The 21,318-nt window shown below is 34.6% G+C and overlaps 1 protein-coding gene across 12 annotated transcripts in view; it reads left to right on the plus strand.

Moving 5' to 3' along the window:
* LOC140742280 (homeotic protein antennapedia) overlaps positions 1–21,318 on the plus strand; it is a 246,585-nt gene that overhangs the window by 149,426 nt on the left and 75,841 nt on the right. For 4 of the 12 annotated variants that reach the window (XM_073073142.1, XM_073073141.1, XM_073073146.1 and 1 more), the window contains one exon: positions 14,406–14,453. The exons of 7 other annotated variants lie outside the window; for them this stretch is intronic. The gene's annotated coding sequence lies outside the window, so the exon portion shown is untranslated. Of the gene's footprint in view, positions 1–166; positions 459–14,405; positions 14,454–21,318 lie in introns of those variants that run through there. One more of the 12 variants, XM_073073147.1, reaches the window with a different exon arrangement.

Here is a 21,318-nt window from a genome sequence, read left to right on the forward strand (position 1 = left end):
GCGGTCGCCGCCGCCACGCTCGCCCGCGCCGCGTGCAGTCGTCGCCGCCGCCGCGATGCCGTCCCACGCCCGCTCCGCCGCGCGACCCGCCACGCTCGCGCTCTGAGCTCGCGCGCGACCCCGCACGAAACTGAATAAGTTCGACAAATCCTCCTCTTACCTGGACCACTATATAGACGGACGAGTGCACCTCGGTGATAGTTTATAATCACCACCCGTAGTTCTATAAATATTTTTCATTTTCTAGTACAAAATTGTAAAATATCTGGTAGAGAATAAATTTAGTATTTTTTAAAGTACAAAGTATTGTAATATAGCAGCGCCGTAGCGTCTATAGAATACATACGATTAAATACAGGGTCAGTTTTGTATGAATTCAATGTGATTGTAGTTTAAGTCGCCGATACAAGATCGCCACTGTTCATACCGCTTTAAGATTACCGGAGATAATTTTAAAGGTAAGTTATAGTGACATGACACTTACCCGAAATTAAAATACACAAAAATAATAGCGTCTACATTCGAAACTGTACCAAAACAAACTCTCGCGCGGAAAAACCAAAACAAACCATAACAATGTATCAAGCCAGGCCGCGCAAGTGATCTACGTGTTGATAGTCACTTGGGACTTAAATGTAAGAATATACAAATTCCGGTGTGGAAGTTGGCGATAGTATGATTAAGCGTTGCACTGAGCCCCTAAATCACAGTAGGTGGCAACGCCGGGCGACAAGACTCCGCCGCTCGCACTCCGCAAATTGTTTGTCCTGCCTTTAACAATATAAATTTAGAACGAACGAATGCCGATCGTAAATCGAATGCCTCGCGATTGTTTTGAATATAGCAATGAAATGTAACAGCACCGGACTCGATGAATGCACCGCTGTGCTCGCGCCGAATGTTTGATTAATCATTTGTATAGGTTTGCTTGCATACGGATTTACTTAGTGCATTTGGATTATAAATTGTTTACTGATTAATGGTTTACAGATGAAGTCAAGGTTTAATTTGCATTTTGCGTTTAAATCAGACTTTCAGTGTTTACAGTTGTTGCTTTATAGTGTTATAGTGAAATAACCAAGGAAGGAACAATAAAACAAGATCGTTATGGGCAGACATGATACCGAACGGAGAAATGCATAGAAATTTGAATTCTCACATATACATTGCTTAATTTGCAGCTTAATGTTACATTAGCGACGCTTTAAGCCCATGGGAATGTTCTGTGTTCGGGAAAAAGTGTACAACTCGCTACACTATCTCTCGAACAAAATAAACAATGACTTTCGACACGAAACAGCTCACAATTAACTAAAAAAGATATCACGAAGTCTCTCGTGCGATCTAAAAATGTTTGAATCATCAAACATGACAAGCTTGACAAATGTAACTCTAGACGATAATGAAACGTAATCGCTAATGTATTTCCACAATAATGGGTGCTATTCAATTGAAAACTACAAATGTATTTCCCATTGTAGTCATCGTTTTTGCAGTTTCTAAAAATGTCACAAACTGCGCGCAGAAACAAATGGTTTTATCAGAAACAAAGACAAAACGCGCCCAAATTTTTAAGGAAGCATTTTTTACGTTCAGTGAACAGAACGCCGTAACTCATATTCAGTCTTTTGTGGAGGAAATAACAAAGGAAATGAAACTAGTCCGGTTTTTAACAATTCTTAGATGCGTGGGCCTAACGGTGCAGTGACAATGTTACGAAATGTTCCGAACAAGGTAACAATGCCTACGTGAATGAAATTGCGCAAGAGTCTCTATTTTTTGTCCACGATTTTTTGTGTACAAGTAAATCCATGTTGATATTTGAAGCCATTGTCGCCGGGTGGTCGGTGAAAGCGAGACTCATTGTGATTTGAATATGCGTCAGTTTTGTTTAAATTGAAGCCTATTGACGTTCATATAAGTTTGACGGTAGACGTTGACCTGTAATTTATGACTTCGAATTGTACAGGAGAGCGTTGTTAAAGTAATAAAATGTTTCTAAAAAACGTATTCACAGAGTGTAAGAATTTTTATATGTCGTTAAACTACCAGTAAAGCTCTTAAACGATAGGTAAACAATGGAAGTAACTGACTCAATTTATTTAATTTTTTTTTTAATATAGAATATTATAACTTACTATGACTACAAAACCTATCAAAACGCACGCTATCATTTGTCTTAAACTCAATTTATTTTTCCATTTGAGATAAATTCATCAAACCTACATTTTGATAAACGTAAGCACATAAATTTCTCCCATGTTTATAAAAAAATATATGTAATTTCGTTGTCAAACAGAGCTTTCTAATATATTGTGTGACTATTAAGCAACCGATGACAACATTGGAACCGTGACCTGGTTAGTTCCATCTCATTTTATTTTCTAATCCAGTTTTATTTCCGACTGCATGAAAATTTCTCAATCACACCAACCTTTACATTTTGTGACAAATATTCCTTGGTCACTGATATAAATGTAGCATATTTAATTTGTGCTTTAAATATAAGTATTTGATAATACTTACATACAATTTCCATACCGCTCTTTCTTCATACCGTAAAAATTACAAAATGTAATTCAATTTCTTACTATGTAGAAATATGATACGTAATGTAACGTAACGTCATCGTACACAATATAATAGAAGGTATTGAAAGGCGCATAATATATTAATAAAGTAATTTAAAAATGAAAGAAATATATGTGTTTAATAATCAGGACCGATGAATTTTCTAATAAGACCGCCCTTCCGCGTTGCATATTATGTGTACAGTTGAATGATTTTACGCAGATATTCGTAGGATATTTTGTTAAATAAACCGAAGCTTTTTCACTCTCTGTAAAATTCTTCACATTTTTGTATAAGTAATTCCCGAATACAATTCAGGCCTGTTAAAGACGAATCCACTGAAATAGACATGCCTTTATGTCTATTTCAGTGGATCACCGTGGTAAAAGAACGACAATTATTTAAAACATAGCTGTCAATCTTTATCTTAACACCTTTATTTCTGTATGAATTTCCAAACTCTAAAATACATAAAAAAGCTTTTCGATCACAATCTACCCAACTTAAACGTACCAATTGCATCCCAAAACTCACGACCGTAAAAACGAAAGCAATCGAAACCGCTATCTAACACCATGGAACAACACTAGTGCCACTCCCGTTTATGATATAAATCATTCGCGAAACGAGTAATTAAAACACAGTGCACAGAATCAGGCATCCCGAATTTACGGTGCGCTGTGAGCGACACGAAAACATGAAAGTGATATTGCAGGATCCCTGGAATATGGAAATGGGGAAATTGCAAGTGAAAATATTGTGGACGTTGTCATGGCGTTATTGTTTTTGACTTTAAATTAATATTACGGTTTAGTGCTGTTCCATGACTATCAAATATTCTATCGTTAACGATTTTAGTTGTTGTTTTTCTGCTGGTAAAATTTAGGTAAGCTAAGTAAATAAGCGCTTAATTAAAAAGTAATGTCTTAAGAGTAATGTTTAATCATTAACGATTCTGTTTTGTAATACAACGTTTCATCCATTATTTTGTACATATAATTTTCAATTTTATAAACGAGAAATACTTATAGCAATCTCAATTAATTCATTTTCAATCAATGTCGTGTGATTAGTCTATTTTATATTAATTTTCTGGGCCAAATCCATAAATCTTCAAAGAATCAATTAAACACATTTAGTAGGAAGTCGTTAATATGCATGTAACCAATAAAAAAAGACGAGATAAGGTCACAAACACACTAGATACGGTGTTAAAGCTGGCACTATTAAGGAGATTAGTGGAAAAAAGTGTATCAAAAGACTGGTCGGGCAACATCGTAAAAGCTCAAACGATCGGACTACATAGTGTTAGATATTTAGGCAGACTACACACGGTGAATTTTTGATATTAAAAAATCGCGCGTTTTTAAAAAGCCATATAATCTTATCCGCTTAATTAGTGTTATGGTTGCTTATTTTCCTATTGAAAATTAATATAATAACGGTAAAGTGCAATTTGTTCATAAATATATCTACGACCTAATATGTTATTCCTTATATGAAAAGATATGTCTATAAACAAATTAATATAAATACCTTTTAGAGTATAAGACAGGTATTTGACATTTATTTTATATTCTACTTTACAAAGATTAGTCCTTTAGGATTTGTAAAGAAACGATCGACGTAGCCGTCAAAGCGCCGTATGAGGCGCGATTAAAACGCAGCGCAAAATCCCACCGTGTGCGATACTCCTTAGAAACAATCATAAAACAACCAATTACCGCTATAAGCTCAATACGCCAATTAAGGTTAGTATTACGAGGGAATAAACGGTTGTTGGGCGAGCGGTAGGCAAGTGTGTCGTAAAGTAGGATTTAATGGCCCAGCTGACTGCGGGGGAATCCCGACACTTGAGTTTGAGCCGACAACCAAAATAAACAGCGTTCGCCCGCTCTCTACACTCTCTGACATTTGTAAACAATCGAACTCATTTTTCTGACAAAACAAAAGCCGACGAAAATCATCAATACACGTTGGAAGCTGGAAGATGTTCCTACAGCTCCCGTTATATGGATTTTATCTGTGTAGGTAGATGACGTTAATAGTGTTCTTGTATTCTTGACGATCCGGTCTAAGTCAAATATTCCAGGTTCGGTTCCCGGCTAGCCAGATAACTATTATGTTTTTTTTTGCTTTTGGATTGCCATAGACAAACAAGTACATTGCTTATGTTATTGTTATGTATCAGGATGCAGAAAATAGGTGGAGGAAAAAAACTCCACACTAGGTGGAGTTATAAGTACACAAGTAATCTATATACTAGTTTATTGACTACCTCGAAAAATATAGTTTACGAGTAGAAACCAATTATTAGGATAAATTCAGTTCTCACCATTAGTGCTAAAATGTATAGGTAGCCAAAGTACCAACCAGTATCTGTGCAAAATATTCTTAATTGCGAATAAATTAATAAATGTAATTTGTTAGCGATTTGATGGAATTAGCACTCTGACTTTTTGATTTGTGTCTTCGTAATTAAAATCAATCAACCATGGATTCAATTTGCATGAACTAAACAAATTAAAATGTTGCCAATTTAACGCAGATATAAATCACAGTATAACTACAAGCAGTGAATACAGAAAATAGTTTAATAAAACTACGTAGTGTTATAAGATTTTTTATGAATGAAGAATACCTATTGTTTTTATTACAAGCAGACATAACAAACAGTACCTAGTGCCGTAATTTACGTGAATTAATATTACAAAATATTCAACAGAATCTAATGATATTAAGGAAATACCTAAATAAATAATATTAAATAAGATTTCAAATGCTATAAGTTCTATACTTGAATCTTTTCCGTTCTTGATCAAACGCATTATAAAATAACTTATCCAAACTACCCATTTCCGTTTCATCCTAATATACAGAAAACATTCAGTAATATAACTAAGAAACCTAACATTCACGTATTCAAAAACATCCAAAAATGTTACCAACGGAAACCGGTTACAAAGGCACGGTTTCATTGATGAATATTCTCAGACCACATCGAGAGTGACGTTGACATTCGGATGCCCTTAATTGGAAATCCAGTTTTTTATATATTTATTGCTTTGGTTCTCATCTACTCAAGGCTACGTCACCGTTAGCAAGGCCAAAATGAAATAACAGACTAAATTAGCAGGTAGAGCCATTATAAATCTGGCAAGTTCCTTCCATTCAGATATTGACTCATGTCTTATTATTCGTATATTATGAACCTGAATAGCTTTAATTGCATTAAATATATTATGTCTTGTTTTGTATTGGAAGAAAATCTTGTAAAGATATCAAAGTAATTGGGACAAAAACATTCTTTGCAAAAACATAGGTAATTAAAGCCCTAAACTGGTTCAGATACTATGAGCTTCACACAAAACAGAAACATTGACACATTTTTTGTTGGAAATAGATCTCGGAACTTTACACAGTTTTATGAGTAATGTGAGCTAGTCGGCTCGGTGTTTCATTAAACGTAGAACCTAGAAACCAAGCAGGCGTTGCATATAGAAATACTACAGAAATCGATAACAGCTCAAGATCAACATCTAAATGTCACGACTATCAATTCTGGAACAAGATGTGGCTTTTGATTGTCCGCACAAAGCCATCCTCATTTAACCCACCGAAACGATTACCAAGAAGGAGGGAACATTTAGTTATATTTATAGGAGCCAATTAAGCAAACGCTAGTTTCCTATCTGCCTCATCTCAGTAGACAACACGGAATACGTCGCGTGACTGCAAACACAGAAATTCTTGTTGTAGGGCACGCTGGCTATTTTAAATTGTTATGTAATGGTCGACCGCTAAAGTTGGGATCGCACGCCGCAGCCGCAACTTCTATTTCTTTGTTATTGTCATCACGCATATGTTTAAAAAAAAATCGTGTAGTAAAATAATTGTATAAAAACGATCCTATGTATCTCCTGTTCGGAGTCAAAATGTACTTTAGAATAAAATTAATCTAAGTTAAATCATATGTACAGACTCTTTGGGGAGCCTTATTATGTCCGTTGACTAGTATACAGCTCCCTAGCCTTATTGTAGTCGATTCAATACAAGTAGATAAAATTACTTCATCAAAGCGGCAAAACTTTCTGAATTGCCTGGCTGGTAATTAAAATAGTATATGAATTAACTAACAAACCGTAATGTAAACAATAATATGAGTTAAGAATGACATGAATGTACTAGTCGCATAAGCCGCAATTGACGCATGCCGCAGGACATATTACTTGTAAGTCTACACTCCGGACCCTTTCGTATACGCTTATTAGCAGTCGAGAATTAAGATGCTTGTATTCACAATACGTACGTTAAACATTTTCCATGTATTTTTACAGCTAATGAGCTATTTTCTTAGAAATTAAATTATACAGAACGTGTCAGTATTTTAAATTAACGTAAAGGATAATGTAAATTAATAATATTTCCCAACGCTACATTTTAAACGGGAAATGAACTTTTAAGTTAACAGTACCAGTACTGAATATCGGCTCGAAATTTAGGAAGTGTGGTAGTGAAGAACATTTTCGTTCAATTCAGCCTGTTTGCTATGCAGGGCGGCGCGGCTCGCCCTGATTTTTGCTCGATGTCGACACTGAGCTCGAAATGTATTAGTGGATTTAACGCCTACGGAATAAGACCCTTGAACCGAACGGTCTGTGACGGGAATTCGCTATTAGACTGAACGTTCGATGTTCTCGATATTGCCATAGAACGCCGTTATCGAGATTGGATCCCAATCTTAAAATCTAATGCTCGATAATGACCACCAAAATGGCCGAACATTGTTAGCAGATTCCAATCCAATCTAAACATTATCTCGATATCGGCTCCGAGCTATTTTGCTTCAGCGAACTTAAAAGGAAATAAAGAATTTTTATAACCACCTGCTCTTGCTAAAGTTGAACGTAACCACCCAGAAACAAGGCAGAGGTAGGAAGTGGGCGGCGAGAAGACTTATCGCTAAAAACGATCGACGTCAGCAACTGAATTATTAAATACTGAGTCATTTTAGCGATTTAATTACTGGGTAACAACAACCCTTAAATCAAAATATCTAGTTGTTCTACGAGTATCTATATGCTATGCTGATGTCTGCTACTGTTCAGTTACGCCTCTTTACCTTAACTGCAGTGCATAGTCCTCATAATTTTACTCAAACATTATAATTGATTATATGCCTTGGCCCGTAAGCTATAACTTACATTTCTTGCACATTTTAATTAGCTATAAATATTAATTGTTTTATCTAATACATGTATAGTGATGTTACTTTCATTCTGAATGTAAAAAAATGTTAATGGTCCATTTATATGGGTGGCTTATAAAAAGGTTACAGTTCCCATTTATATCTTAGATTGTGTTTTGCACCTGCAAGTTACTTTGAATAGTGCTTGTATTATAATAATACAATTTCATCGTATGCAAAGTTAAAAGCGCTTTGTTTAATAAGCAACACGGTGTTTTAACATGATAGCTAATAATTGTGGTATAAATGCTAATTATTTCATCTGTCTTGTTTACTTGTTCTTGAATAGAATACATGCTTTTTGTGAGATGTAAAAACCTGAAAACGATAAAGATGATAAACACAAAGCTGGTAGATATTCTTTTATAATTTATCTGAGAGAACCGCCACTGAATGTGTAGTGTGTGATAATGTTAATTGTCAATCAGCTTTAAATCTATGAGAACTTTCCGATAATCATAAGGAATGAGACTGAGAGGAGATGAGACATTGAAGATTAACTATGTAATGTAGTAGATACCGAGTATATCTCATATAAGGGTATTCCCTAAAGGAATAATAAATGAATGCTCTAGAATATAAATATTAATGCTTATTAAATATGTTTTTCATTAGCCCGCTTGGTACTATTTGAAACGCTGGGTTCTTGGAAGCAAGCACAAAAATAACTTCAAGCCTGTTAAGTGTCGACAATGTTGCAAATGTCATTATATTTCATTGCCTACTTTCCATTATACTCCTTCATCTTGCTTTCTAGCTTTATGAAAACAAAAATATCCAAACATTTGTACTAGTTGGGTGTTCTTAATTTAATTGGCCTTAAAAAGTTCTTTTTAAATAAACCCTGTTAGAACTATCGCTTACCCAATTGTTATTTTTTCGCAAAATTTCTTACATATATTATTGAAACAAATTCGCATTCAAAGATTTCTCATGCTCTACGAAGCAAGGAGTAAAGTATAGAATGTAATAATTTAGTACAATTAATAGCCTCATAATTTTACTAATTAAGACATTTCGTATTAATTTTACCTAAACTAAGCGAATATAGACGGTATGTAAGGAATTCGTTACACATTATATTTTAATAGTAGTTTCATACTTCGTAATATTCTTTTTGTGAATACAGACAAATAATTACAAGTATAAGTAGAAAATAATTACTTATTGTCAATAATCTCTGAAATGATAAAGTTTAAATGGAGATGTTTTTAACAAAATAATGCTTTATTGATAAGGATCCTCTCACATTTTCACTGGAAGATGTTATGTTCTTTACAAATGTATCTATTAAAAATATTAAAATTAATTAGCAAAATTTAGTTCTTTTTAGAAACCTACAAATAAATCGCGGAGAACTTATATAAATCTGCAAACAAGTGTCAAATGGTATATTCTGAGAACCTGTTTAGAAAGAGGATGTATTGGCGCTCCGTTTCAAGTAATTTCTCTTAATAAACCGCGAAAGTGCACACGTGTACAAATTGATTTGAGCTTCTTGATAGTTGAGTTGGAGCGACCACTTTCTCGTTACAATGTTATAGGAAGTTAATTAAAGATCGTACGTCTATATACAAAAGCTTCCGTTTATGGCGGGAAAACTTTGCAACAATTGAATAAATTGACTTATTTTTGGATTTGTATATGAAAATAATATTATTTTTACTGAAATAGGAATGGAACAACTTTTTGAAGTGAGAACTTCTTTAGCGGCGTTGTGCACTTTTTGTAATGAGTAAAAAATGTTAAACTCTCGTCAAGACACGTGGCCTGATCGAAAATTCGTAAGACGGAAAAAGCAAACTGCAAAAGTCAAGATGTCATTCAGTGTCAGCACAGAAAAAATATATCAATGGGTGTCAGTTTCATTTTTTATTTATTATATTTTATTATTCACGTTAGGTTTCGAAAGTTTTCACTTCTGCCGGCACCCCCGGAGTGCAACCCTTTGATTTTTTATCTACTTTTGTAATAATTACAAAAATGTACTTAATACATAATATTTTTTAAAGTTACTTTATGATGGTTTAAGATACGGCATTATATATAAAACTACTACTACTTAAATCAAATAAATATATATCAGTGACTTAAGGTAAGAATAATAAATGACTCCTTAATACAGATCATTAATTAGTAACGACTTTTTAATACGATTCATTAATTACCGTACAAATATGTTGTAGAGTAGTTCTTAAATTGGATCAGCTACTTACAAATCATTAATCTTCTTACAAATCGAGGCACGCGAGTTGCCAAAGTTCGTATGACTTACCAAATTAGAAAACTAAGTTTATATTTAATACTAGTTACGTAACCTTTATATGGTATAGTAATAATTTAGTTCTGACAACGTCGTCGTTAGAATCTCGGCATCCCATACTAAGGGTCCGAGGTTCAAATCCCCGGCCATCTCTGATTTTTTAATGCGAATTGCATATTAGACATCAATTGCTTAAACGGTAAAGGTACAATTTCATGAGAAGATTTATACTCCTAAGAATTATTAAAAAATATAGGGTCTGTATAAAGTTTACCAATTGCGTTTACTTGGCCTGCGTAGCCTATGGCCTAAACCTGTCTTACTCTGCGAAGAGACCCAAGCCCAGCAGTGGGACAGTACTGTGTTGAGGCGTAATCATTAAAAATGTAAATCTAAAAGGTTAACTGCAAATCTTGACTTGAACTAAGAACAGGCTTTCTGGATTTTAATGAATGGTTTGATAGGAATTGATTGTATGGTTTAATCAAAGTAATTAGTTACTTAGTAATGAGTAAGGAAACTGTATTGTAACTAATCGTTTGTCATTATTTCTTATGTCCACTTTTGTATCTTACTATTTAACAGATATTATATGTTTGGTGATTGTCTAAACCAATTTTGATGGGTATTTTACGCTAACGTACTTTACGAAAATGATTGAGTTTTTCCTGAAAATACATATTTCCTACCTGTATATTGTAAAACATTTAAACCTATATTTTACAATATTAACAGAATTAAAATACCATCTGATTTTGGTTAAAATGCACCTAAAGTCAATAACCTTCTAATTAACTACGATCTCTACATAGCGTGCCAGGAGACACTAAGGTATTCCAAAAGTTTTGAAATTAACTACTTGACCTGGAGTTTCTAGTTGCAATCTGTTTAATTATTTTCCTTCAGCTTTCAATGTCTTATCAAATATAATATAAAATTTTACTCTGAAAAATCAAGTAGAGTCCTTCGAGATTCGATTATAATGGCATCATCACACTAACAGTTTTGTATGCCACTTCTAAAAATATCGTAATGTTTTATGTTGTATTTTGCTAAATATGAAAGTGTCCCTATAATCCCCACACGAGGCATTTGTTATACATATCTATCGGCAGCACAAACTACTTATCATCACTTAATTTTAATATTATTTTTGTCGAACATCGAACCTGGAACCCTCTGCATGACAGACCAATGTTGACCACGGCCAGTTAAGATGAGATAAAAAGCTTCAATTCTACTAAAGATCGTCTTAACATCACTGACCCAATGGATATTAGGGTAGGTCCACACAGCGGTCAACACTTAAACTGATTAATGATTCAACCGTTAATTGAGCTGTTACGACAACGTACGTCTCGTATTACGTAATTCACTCATTACCTTAGATTGGTGACAGATTAAGATTTAATGTCCAAATTTAATCAATTATCACGGAAGAATATTAAACATTCATGGCCCGCGAGGTAAATCGGTCACGATACTCTATGGGTCTGACAGAGGGTTTTGGGTTCAATACCTGGCCGGGCAATCTAAATGACGTGGAGTAAATTATACGCGAGGTGAGCATCTTAGTCCTTATGTATCTGTAAAATCTTTATATAGAGCTTCTGTTCTATATGGCGTCGGTTATAAATGTTCATGGGCGGTTGTGACCATAAATTACCATCAGATGACTGCATACTTGTTTGTTACTTCAAACTTAAACTAAAAAAACATAATATTACATATCACAATATATAAAACATAACATTTATATACCAATAGTGCTTACCTTATTATATTTAAGAAACTCTCACGGCTAATATGATAAAAACCAGTAGCGGTGGGATATTTTTTCTCCAGTGCCCTAATGCGATGTTATCTCGGAGGGCGAAGGGCCCTAGTCGGCTTTGCCACTTAAAGCTATTTATATCTAAAGGGATACCAAGACGACAGATTGGATGGACAAAACGGAGCATCTGTCTCCCGATGCGCGTTCTAACTTTTTAATCGATTCTCAGAATGAAACTATTAAGTTTATATACTTTTTTACTACTTACTTTACGTGGACTTTAGTTTGAGTTAGTTGGTTAGTTAGTCAAAATATAGTTGTAAAATAGATTAGATACCTAAAATTTTCTCCATCATAACCTTTGAAGGGAGGACAGATTAAAGGTTTCTCACAGATTTAACCTCTGTTGTTCGACTCCGGCGCCACACGTAATTCTGTTATTGTATACAGCAGTGTTAAACTCTGCTGTGTTCTGGTTTGAAGGATGTGGTAACGGAGACGTACTTTTCCGAGGCAATCCAGTTTAGTCCTCAAAGGAAGCATTGCGCCTGTGGTCTACCTCAGGTAGGATTCCTATCTTATCTGGGATTGATTAAAATGTCTATGGGCGGCAGTGGCCACTTATCACAAAGTGGACTGCATATCCGTTTGATATTAACTTATTAATAATTTTGGATACCTACCGGAATTCGTTTTTTAGAAATGGTTCTTACGTTACGAATTTTGTGAATATTGCTTGATAAATTATGACATCGCAATAGAAGGTATATAAATCAATTTCATACGGGAAGTTACGATTTCTCATGGCAGTGACGGATATAGATTTCACAATTTTGTCATTAACCCACATAAAATTAGAAAAGGTGGTGGAGCTAGAATGATTCAACCGGGAAGTAACCACCGCACTATTTCCTGCATAAAGAAATTCTTGCATTTCGGCTATAATTTAAAAAAAATACAACTTGTATTATATTATTATATCTAAATATATATAACTCAAGGATGACTGACTGACATAGTGATCTATCAACGCACAGCTCAAACCACTGGACGGATCGGGCTGAAATTTGGCATGCAGGTAGATGTTATGACGAAGGCATCCGCTAAGAAAGGATTTTGATCAATTCTACCCCCAAAGGGATAAAATAGGGGATGGAAATATTACTTAGTAACGCGAGCGAAGCCGCGGCCAAAAGCTCGTCTTACATGTGAGGCGACCATTTTGGTCCTCAAGAGTAACGCATCTATGCGGTTCAGGTTGAATTTCTGTTCGATTTGGAGTTAGATACAGATATATATGGGCGGCAGTGACCACTTACCATTTATTTCTTTCTAATAACACCAGCTGTAGACTGCTGTGTTCCACTTTGGAGAGTGTAGGGGAGACATACTTATCTCAGGCGTTCCAGCTTAGTCTTCAGAGGTAGTGCCTAGTATGTCTGCGACCAACCTCTGGAAGGAATCTTATCATATCTGGGGTTGATCACAAATATCCAGGGGCAGCAGTAGCTATTTACCACCAATGTACTGCTCATTTGCTTCTTCTATATTATAAAAAAAGGCGAAATACATACTCTTTTGCATGGGTACATAGGTACAGTAAGAATGTTACGTCAACTTCAAAATTTTCATGACAAGACGTAAGGCGCTATAGGCGGGCATTCATTAAAAACAGATGTGAATTAAGTAATTAATGCGGTACTTCAGTAGCACTGTAAATGCGTTCAACATTTGGTAGTTTATCTCAACAGTAACCGCCATTCTAATGATGCATGTGTGCAATTGAAATAAGTGTTCGACGGGATCGATTCGAATTCTTAAACGGTTGAGTATGTAGGGTATACTATATTGTGTTATTTTTAGTTGTATAGATAAGTAGGTACCACAAGGTATACATGTAGGTACATACATAGGCATTGATAGCCTAGTGGTTAAGAAACTCGGCCTCTCAATCGAGTGGTCCGAGGTTCAAATCCCAGGCCTCTCTCTGATTTTTCTAAGTTATGTGTGTATTACAAATTAATTATCACTTGCTAAAACGGTGAAGGAAAACATCGTGAGGAAACTTGCATACCTGAGAGATTTAAAAAAAACAAATGTCAATTGGTAGACTTAACCAATACGTAATTGGCCAGCGCGGTGGACTATGGCCTAATCCTTTTCATTATAAGAGGAGACCCATGCCCAGCAGTGGGACAGTAATGGGTTGATGATGATGACATACATATGTAGGTATGAAGTAGGATATGATACATGTAGGTAATTAGGTTTGGTAGGTTGTAGGTAGGTGTAATTTTGAATATACATAATTCAGTGATTATAAAAGTTTAAGGTCCTGAAAAATGTACATACTTAGATAAGTTAAATCCCTATGTGATAAAAAATCAAACATATTTTCACCTTTCTTAATTAGGATAAGAAGTATTTTAAGGGCAGTATTTAAATAATAAAAGTCTGTGGACAACATTATGTTAATATGTCGTTTTGTAATTAATTATAAATGACATTAAAAGGGCAACTATTAATTAATTATTTGCTTTTTGTTACAGGTACTTATATTTCCGCATCAACGTGTGTCTTTACTACATATTAATTAGGTTAGTATAAAAACTAAATTTGAAAGAAGTGCTTTTCATTCAAATGTTAAGAAAACTTACCCAGAACTTTAACTGTCATAGTTGCACAAAAATTGCAAAATACAAGAACAATGTTAAACCGGCGAAATCCCTTGTGCAATACGTTCCTCACAAAATCTTTATAGATATAAACTGCACCGACAAAAAGCGTTGAACTTTTACACAAAAGCTCTCAGGTAAGTATACCATGTAATAGGTAGTGCCGTTTATAGAATAGGATGGAGTCTTATCCGATCTGTGAAAAGGAGATAGGCGTTTTGAATGAGTGCGAGTGGAACAGGTGTATGCAACTCGGTTGCGCCCTTCAAAGCTTAGAGCTCAGCTGTCTGCTCCGAGCGGTGATGTTTGAAACACGGGACAGGCGGAGCTTAGCTACAAATCACTCAATGTCACATTTTGACATTTGAGATATTAGGTCTTTTTTCTATAACTCCGCCACCTCTTATTTCTAGACGACCGGAGTTATGCGCGTCTATTTCGCGACATTTTATATTTTATTACCTACGTACTCATAAACGGATAAATATATCAAAATAAAATTATAATGTATTTTATGTGGCGTTGATTACACGTCAAATTTGCGTTTAAAAAGATCTACTTGTAGCTGCTCTGTGACTGGCCATTAAGAATTCTCACGCCTCATCACAACGGCCGTAAAATTTACGACGACGGTGTTAACATTGTTGTCGCGTCTTTTTAAAATTCGAATCTCACGATAAGGTACTGGTATCCTAAAACTTCAGAAAACAAATTAGTGTAGACCTTTGAGTTAGTTTTAACTGCATACAATTCTATTGTGTTAATAGAGGTCTAAAACAGTTGGACGGTCATGGTTCAGGGAAGTGCCCTCGAGTTGCCTAAATGAGGCAATAAAAGTCCCGCTGAGTGACGTCTCTATGCCGTCGGACGATGCGCTAATCATAATTTTACTGCCCACATAAATTACCACAGGAACCAAGTTGGTTGGGGGCAATAGACCTTAAATTGGATGATGACCGCGCTTTTTAAAGTGATTAAAATTCAATATAAAATAAATAAATTATTTCTGTCCAAATTTTGCATAGATTTATAAATCTACTAATATTTAAAAGACAGAATGTTCATATTTAAAAATAACTGTTAATTTTGCAAAAACTTATTTGCATGACAGCAACGTTATAAAATAATTTTTATTTATTCATCTCCCTCCATTGTAAACCGTGCAAGCATTTTAGCTAGAGATTTTAAAGGGATTGGTATAAGCTAGTTTTCACGTCAAAAATATAGAGTCATAGTTAATTCTAATAAAGGCTATTTTAACATAAATAAAAGAGACAATACCAAAACCGTTAGATACAATACCTCCATCTGTTAATTGTAACAGAACTGCATTTTTTATGAAATAAACAAATGGTCTGCTTGCACATTGTGCTACACGTTGTTCAAATTACGCAAACCGTCCAAACAATCTGCCTTGTCCGTAAAGACAATAACCGACTATTGTGTGCATAATTAATTCTTGTCCAAACCCGAAAATCTTCGACCGCATGATCTCAAGTTAGCCGTTATGCTCATAAACGCAGCAGGCACCAAAACAGACAAACATAACTTTGCATCTTAAAAGTCCCTTCAACCAATCGCGTAAGGTTTATATTTGTGTATTTTAATGTTTAAAGTATTCTTGAAAAAGTCTTCACGCATTCTAATTCCGCATTTTTCCCCATAGACAAAACAATGCTCATAATGAATAACATTATTAGTAATTACGGCTTCGTTGTTGTACATTTGCGTTTTGTTAAGATGCAATTTAGAAAATAATTTACGACGCAGTAAACTTGGAACGTATTCTGTTTTTGAAATTTCCGTATACAATACAATATTTTATTTCTGGTTCCGTGAATCAGTCTCGGCGCTCATTAAGATGATCTACCATCTGATAGCCTTACTGGGATATTAAATTTAATATCTGTGGTTCAAATATTCAACGTTTCTAGACGTTGTTGTAGATATAAACACAGTTTATGTAAACATGTTGACTGATGTTGTTATGACAGGAGTGGGTAAGACGTGCTTTTGAATTATCTTTCGAAAATCATGAAAATCTCGCATACCCAGTGGTCACCTAAATAGTCTTCACGTGGAAGGTGTCGGGTTCGATTTGACCAGTATTTTAAAGATTAAAATTTCATTCCTGGGACATTGTTGGTATTGTAAGACTATGTATCTTGGCATTTGTAACATATCTCATTAATCCTAATGGGTGTATAGAAAGCACTTATTTACCATTTTATACTATTTTTTATTACACATGTAATCCCTTTAAAAAGATACTAATTAATGAATCAAGCTAACGGGACCTCATAAAACATACGTACCGAAGGTAAGTTGCACAACTTTATGGCTATTGTAAAATCATTAAGCAATCCCTCGTAACTTTGACTTCGAAATTTATTTCATTAAAAATAAATACAGTTTTTTGTATTTGATACACATTCTACTATATTTTTTCTGAAGACCCGCGATATTGATATATTTATGAAAAATACACACTACTTATAAAATGTAAAATAACCATGTAAGCGTTTTAATGTGATTTACAAATAAACAGACAAAAATGTAATACTTTATATTATGATTTTAGAACAAGTCAATTTAAAGTAGTGTTTCATGTGCATTAACAGTCCCGTTACAGCGTAATAATAGTCTTGAAAAACTTCTGGTTAATTTTACATATATGTAGATAAAGAACAATAATCCCATATAGTTCTTTATCTACATATATATAAAAATGAATGTTTGTCTGTATGTCCTTTGTAGAATCGTAAACTATGCAATTGATTATGTGATGATCTTGCAAAGTTGTTGTGCCCACGAAGGTTTTTGAGTAGGTAGTACCAATTTTCGACAGATGGCGCCACAGTCATTCCAATGAAGGTACAATTTTTCAGTTACATGTATGTCATGTTATTTTTAAACGCGGGCGAAGCCGCGGGCACTAGTATAGGTACAAGTATTAAAGGTCGGAAAACACCTGAAATTCCTATATTTTCCCACAGAGGCTCCATTTAGTACATAAGCGGCTAAGCTGAGGCGTCGACGGTTTTCTAATATAGTCGACCCCTGGAGCGCTAAGACGGCTTGATGGATGGTCGCTTTATTGAAAACCAATAGGGAACGTGATTGTCTACCGTGTGGTGTGTGGTCACGCGAGTTAGTCTTACCGGATTATAGTGGATCTTAATTTGATTGCGTGAGGGTGGATAAGTGGATACCCTGGGAATTAGGTACTTGTGTTATTGCTTTTACCCTATACGACGTTGCGATGTAAGGTACCTGAAAAGATGTCGTATCGGCAATTATAAAGTGGATGGCCACCGAATGTTGAATAATGAGCGACTTTTAGTTTTTTTTTGTTTTCGTCCAAATATTTTTTTTATTGAGATGTTTAATAATTTTAAACGAAAACACGTTTTAATGAAGATTTATATGATCTTTTTCCTAAACATACTGACTTTAAAGTTGATTTACTAAATCAATAAAGTGTGTAGTTAAAAAATATTTCAAGTTAATAAATGTCTTAATCGTTTGTTTTGGCCGGAAAGTCTATAAAACAGGTGACGAAGGTTTTAAAAGCATTTAGATAAAAACTAAAGAAAAACTATTCGGAAGATGAAAATCGCTTTTGGATGCTACAGACTTAGTATGTCCATATATCTTCCACTTTACACAGTTTAAGCTACAAAACAGTTATTTGGAGTTCTTTGGAATAATAACAGACAGTTTTACACTTAGCAATGTTCAAAAAACTTCATATAGTTGAAATAAGTAATTAAACTAATTTGTTAGTCGGCAGTAAAATCTAATCGGCGTGTCTAATAAACTAATGAAAGGAACCAGTATCTATATAGGATATCAATAAAATCGAAACCTGTTTCAAAATTAATTAGTAACGTGTTGCCCTTGATTTAGTATCTCATGGTAAAGGTTTTTGTTGAGAAGGGCGGCATAATTGTACCGCTCTTAGGCTGTGACCAAATCAACGACTAAATCCCGGCGATTATCCGCTATGTCGTATACCTTACTTGCCTACGCAATTTCAAGGAAAATGTAAATTAATTTACATTTAAAAGTAAAAAGTTTTATTACCCAAATTAATTAAAATGTTAAGTTTAAAGATCTATAATATTGACACTGAAATTTAAAACTATATTAGATATTAGAGTAACTCAGCATGCTTGATAGAAAGATATAAAAAAAACTTTGTTAACATTTTCCGCTTAATAGAAGTCGCTTTGATTTGAATAGATTCTTACAGAATATTGATTCTTTTGTGGTTCGATTACCATTCCCTATTGTGGTCGGTTGTCATTTGTGGTCATTTGGCGGTTTATTAGCTTTATAACGCCAATTATGGTATAACCGAGATGTAATCTAGACTTAAATCGTTGTCCAGACTTAGATTTTATTCGTGTTATCCTCAATGACGTTTTGCCTAAGTTTTGAATAAAGGTCAGGGTTAGAATTGAGATGACGAGATGATTTATATTATCATGTTTCTGCACAGAAATGTCCCAGTAGTTAAATTGAATTAAATGCATAAACCATATCGCTTACTATTTATAAGCTACGCTTATTAATTATACATAATTTTTATGTGTAATATTTTGCTTACAAGTCATCTAAATTTGTAAATTTTTGCCTGCTAGATTTTGTAATGTGGTAGGCAAAAAATTGTAAAGATTAATCACCAATAATAAGCAGTAATTGCCTTAATTTTTAAAGTACATATTCGTATTCATTTTTCGATTACTTTTGATATATTGTAAAAAAACTTTTAACTTATCTCAACCGTATTGAACATCGAAGTACCTACCTACAATACTTATATGCAGTATGAACATTATGTATGTATAATATTAGATTCGTTTATATGAAGAAAACAACCCGATAATCGGGTACGGTCGGCGGCCTAGTCGGGTGTTCTTAGAAAAACAAAAGAGATTACTCATACCGTAGCTCGAACTCTATCTGAGAATTCCTTGAAGCGCACCAACGCTCCCGGCAACGTACCGTTAGCAGAAATGATCGGAACAAATAAATTATTTCACTAAATTATTATGTAGGATAATTATAAGTGAATCATCTGAATCTGAAATAGTTTAGGTATCCAATTACGGAAGTTTTATCTTTATGGAAAAATATGTATCATACCTACTTTACAAGATTTTTATTTAGAGATACGATATACCTACTTAAATAGTATATATTAAAATGGCTTTACGAATTTTTTATTGTAAAAAATGCTGGTAAAACCCGATTATCCCAGGAAAATGATTGCTTTTTTCGCGAATAATAAAAAGTATTATTGAGATGGTTTACTTCTTTAAAATGACGATTTCAAATCAATTAACATGCGTACGTTAAGCGATACAATACTATAACGGCAATATTCGATAACTTAATGTAACCGATAAGCGTCTATTAAGGGTCTGGCCGTACCGCCCCTAGTTCGTGAGACGAGAGCGTAAGACGGAGTACAGAGAAAGTTTGAGTGACGTCCCCCCAGCCACCTCCCCTAAGGATTTATGGCGCCATATTGGATTGGGACAAGATGACACGATGCCCGGATAATTTGGGCAACGGTATCACGTGACGGGAACCCAAACTGTGAAACGGCACTTTAATTATGATATTGCGGAGCTTATTCCGTTCCGAATCGTAGCTTAGTGAACTTCGGTATTATGGAGTTCGTGTTTATTTGAACCAGATCAGTTTTAGCTCTGTAAGCTGCTAGTACTGAGAAACATCATAGCGAAATACTAGTTGTTTAATTTAGTATACCTTCGCTCCCAATTTCCGATGTGTAAGTGAAAGTCGGACCTATATTTTATTAGTCACATTACTTATGCTACCGTGCATGGCGACGCTATTCAGGTGGGTGATTTCGCAAAAAAATAAAGTTGTTTATGAGACCTTGCAAATGAGGCGTCGTTTGAATAATTTTATAGTCTACAGCGTTCATTCTTAGCTTTTCTTTTTGCTTTAAAATAAAACTTATAGGTTTGTGCCGATTCTATCATACATCTCTAAAAGGCATTGAAGTTATATTCCTGACATTTATGACCTAAGTCTTGACGAAAAACTTGAATTATGAATCCTAATACTTCTGTACTAGTGTACCAACTTAGTGCGCAACATAAAACATTGATGCTACATGGCACATGCAACAAGTGAAATAAATAATTGAAGAGCCTTCCTTTATGGTGTTTACACTGTGTGAGGTCGCGGACTTCGCCCTACTTACGGCAAAAAGAGCTCTAAAACGAATTAACACTCAATTTACAAACATTAGCTCCTTTTTGCCGTCATTTCCCATCACAAATGTTAATCAATTGATTGACATATTTATGAGGTCTTTCCCCAGTCCTGGTAAAAGGTGTATAAAACATACACAAACAAAAACAACAAGACGTGTATTTTACGAAGCTTTTGTATTTATCGATCGATATTTAAACTACAGTATTTGGTAATATTTTCCCTAGTTACTTTTTACATACTTATAAAGTGGCCAATATAAATATTAATAAACACGTATAAAGCGAATTCATTAAAACTTAAATTTGGTTATAAAATGTCTTGATAATTGAAAACATCAGGTGTTTCTCTAATGTTTGCACAGCGATTGCGGCTTCCATAAAAAAAGGCAAATTCACCGCTGAGGCAATAAATAACACGCACTGCACGCACTCGCGCGCAGCTCTGTCTGACACGCATGCGCCAGTGTCGCGTGCCAACATCGGCCATGCAAGCATTCGCTATATAGATTCCAATTGATAACTGGGTTATT

This window comes from Epargyreus clarus, unplaced genomic scaffold (genome assembly GCF_041222505.1).
Source record: "Epargyreus clarus isolate Ecla_fem2 unplaced genomic scaffold, WU_Ecla_fem_2.2 ptg000005l, whole genome shotgun sequence".
Lineage (NCBI taxonomy): Eukaryota > Metazoa > Arthropoda > Insecta > Lepidoptera > Hesperiidae > Epargyreus > Epargyreus clarus.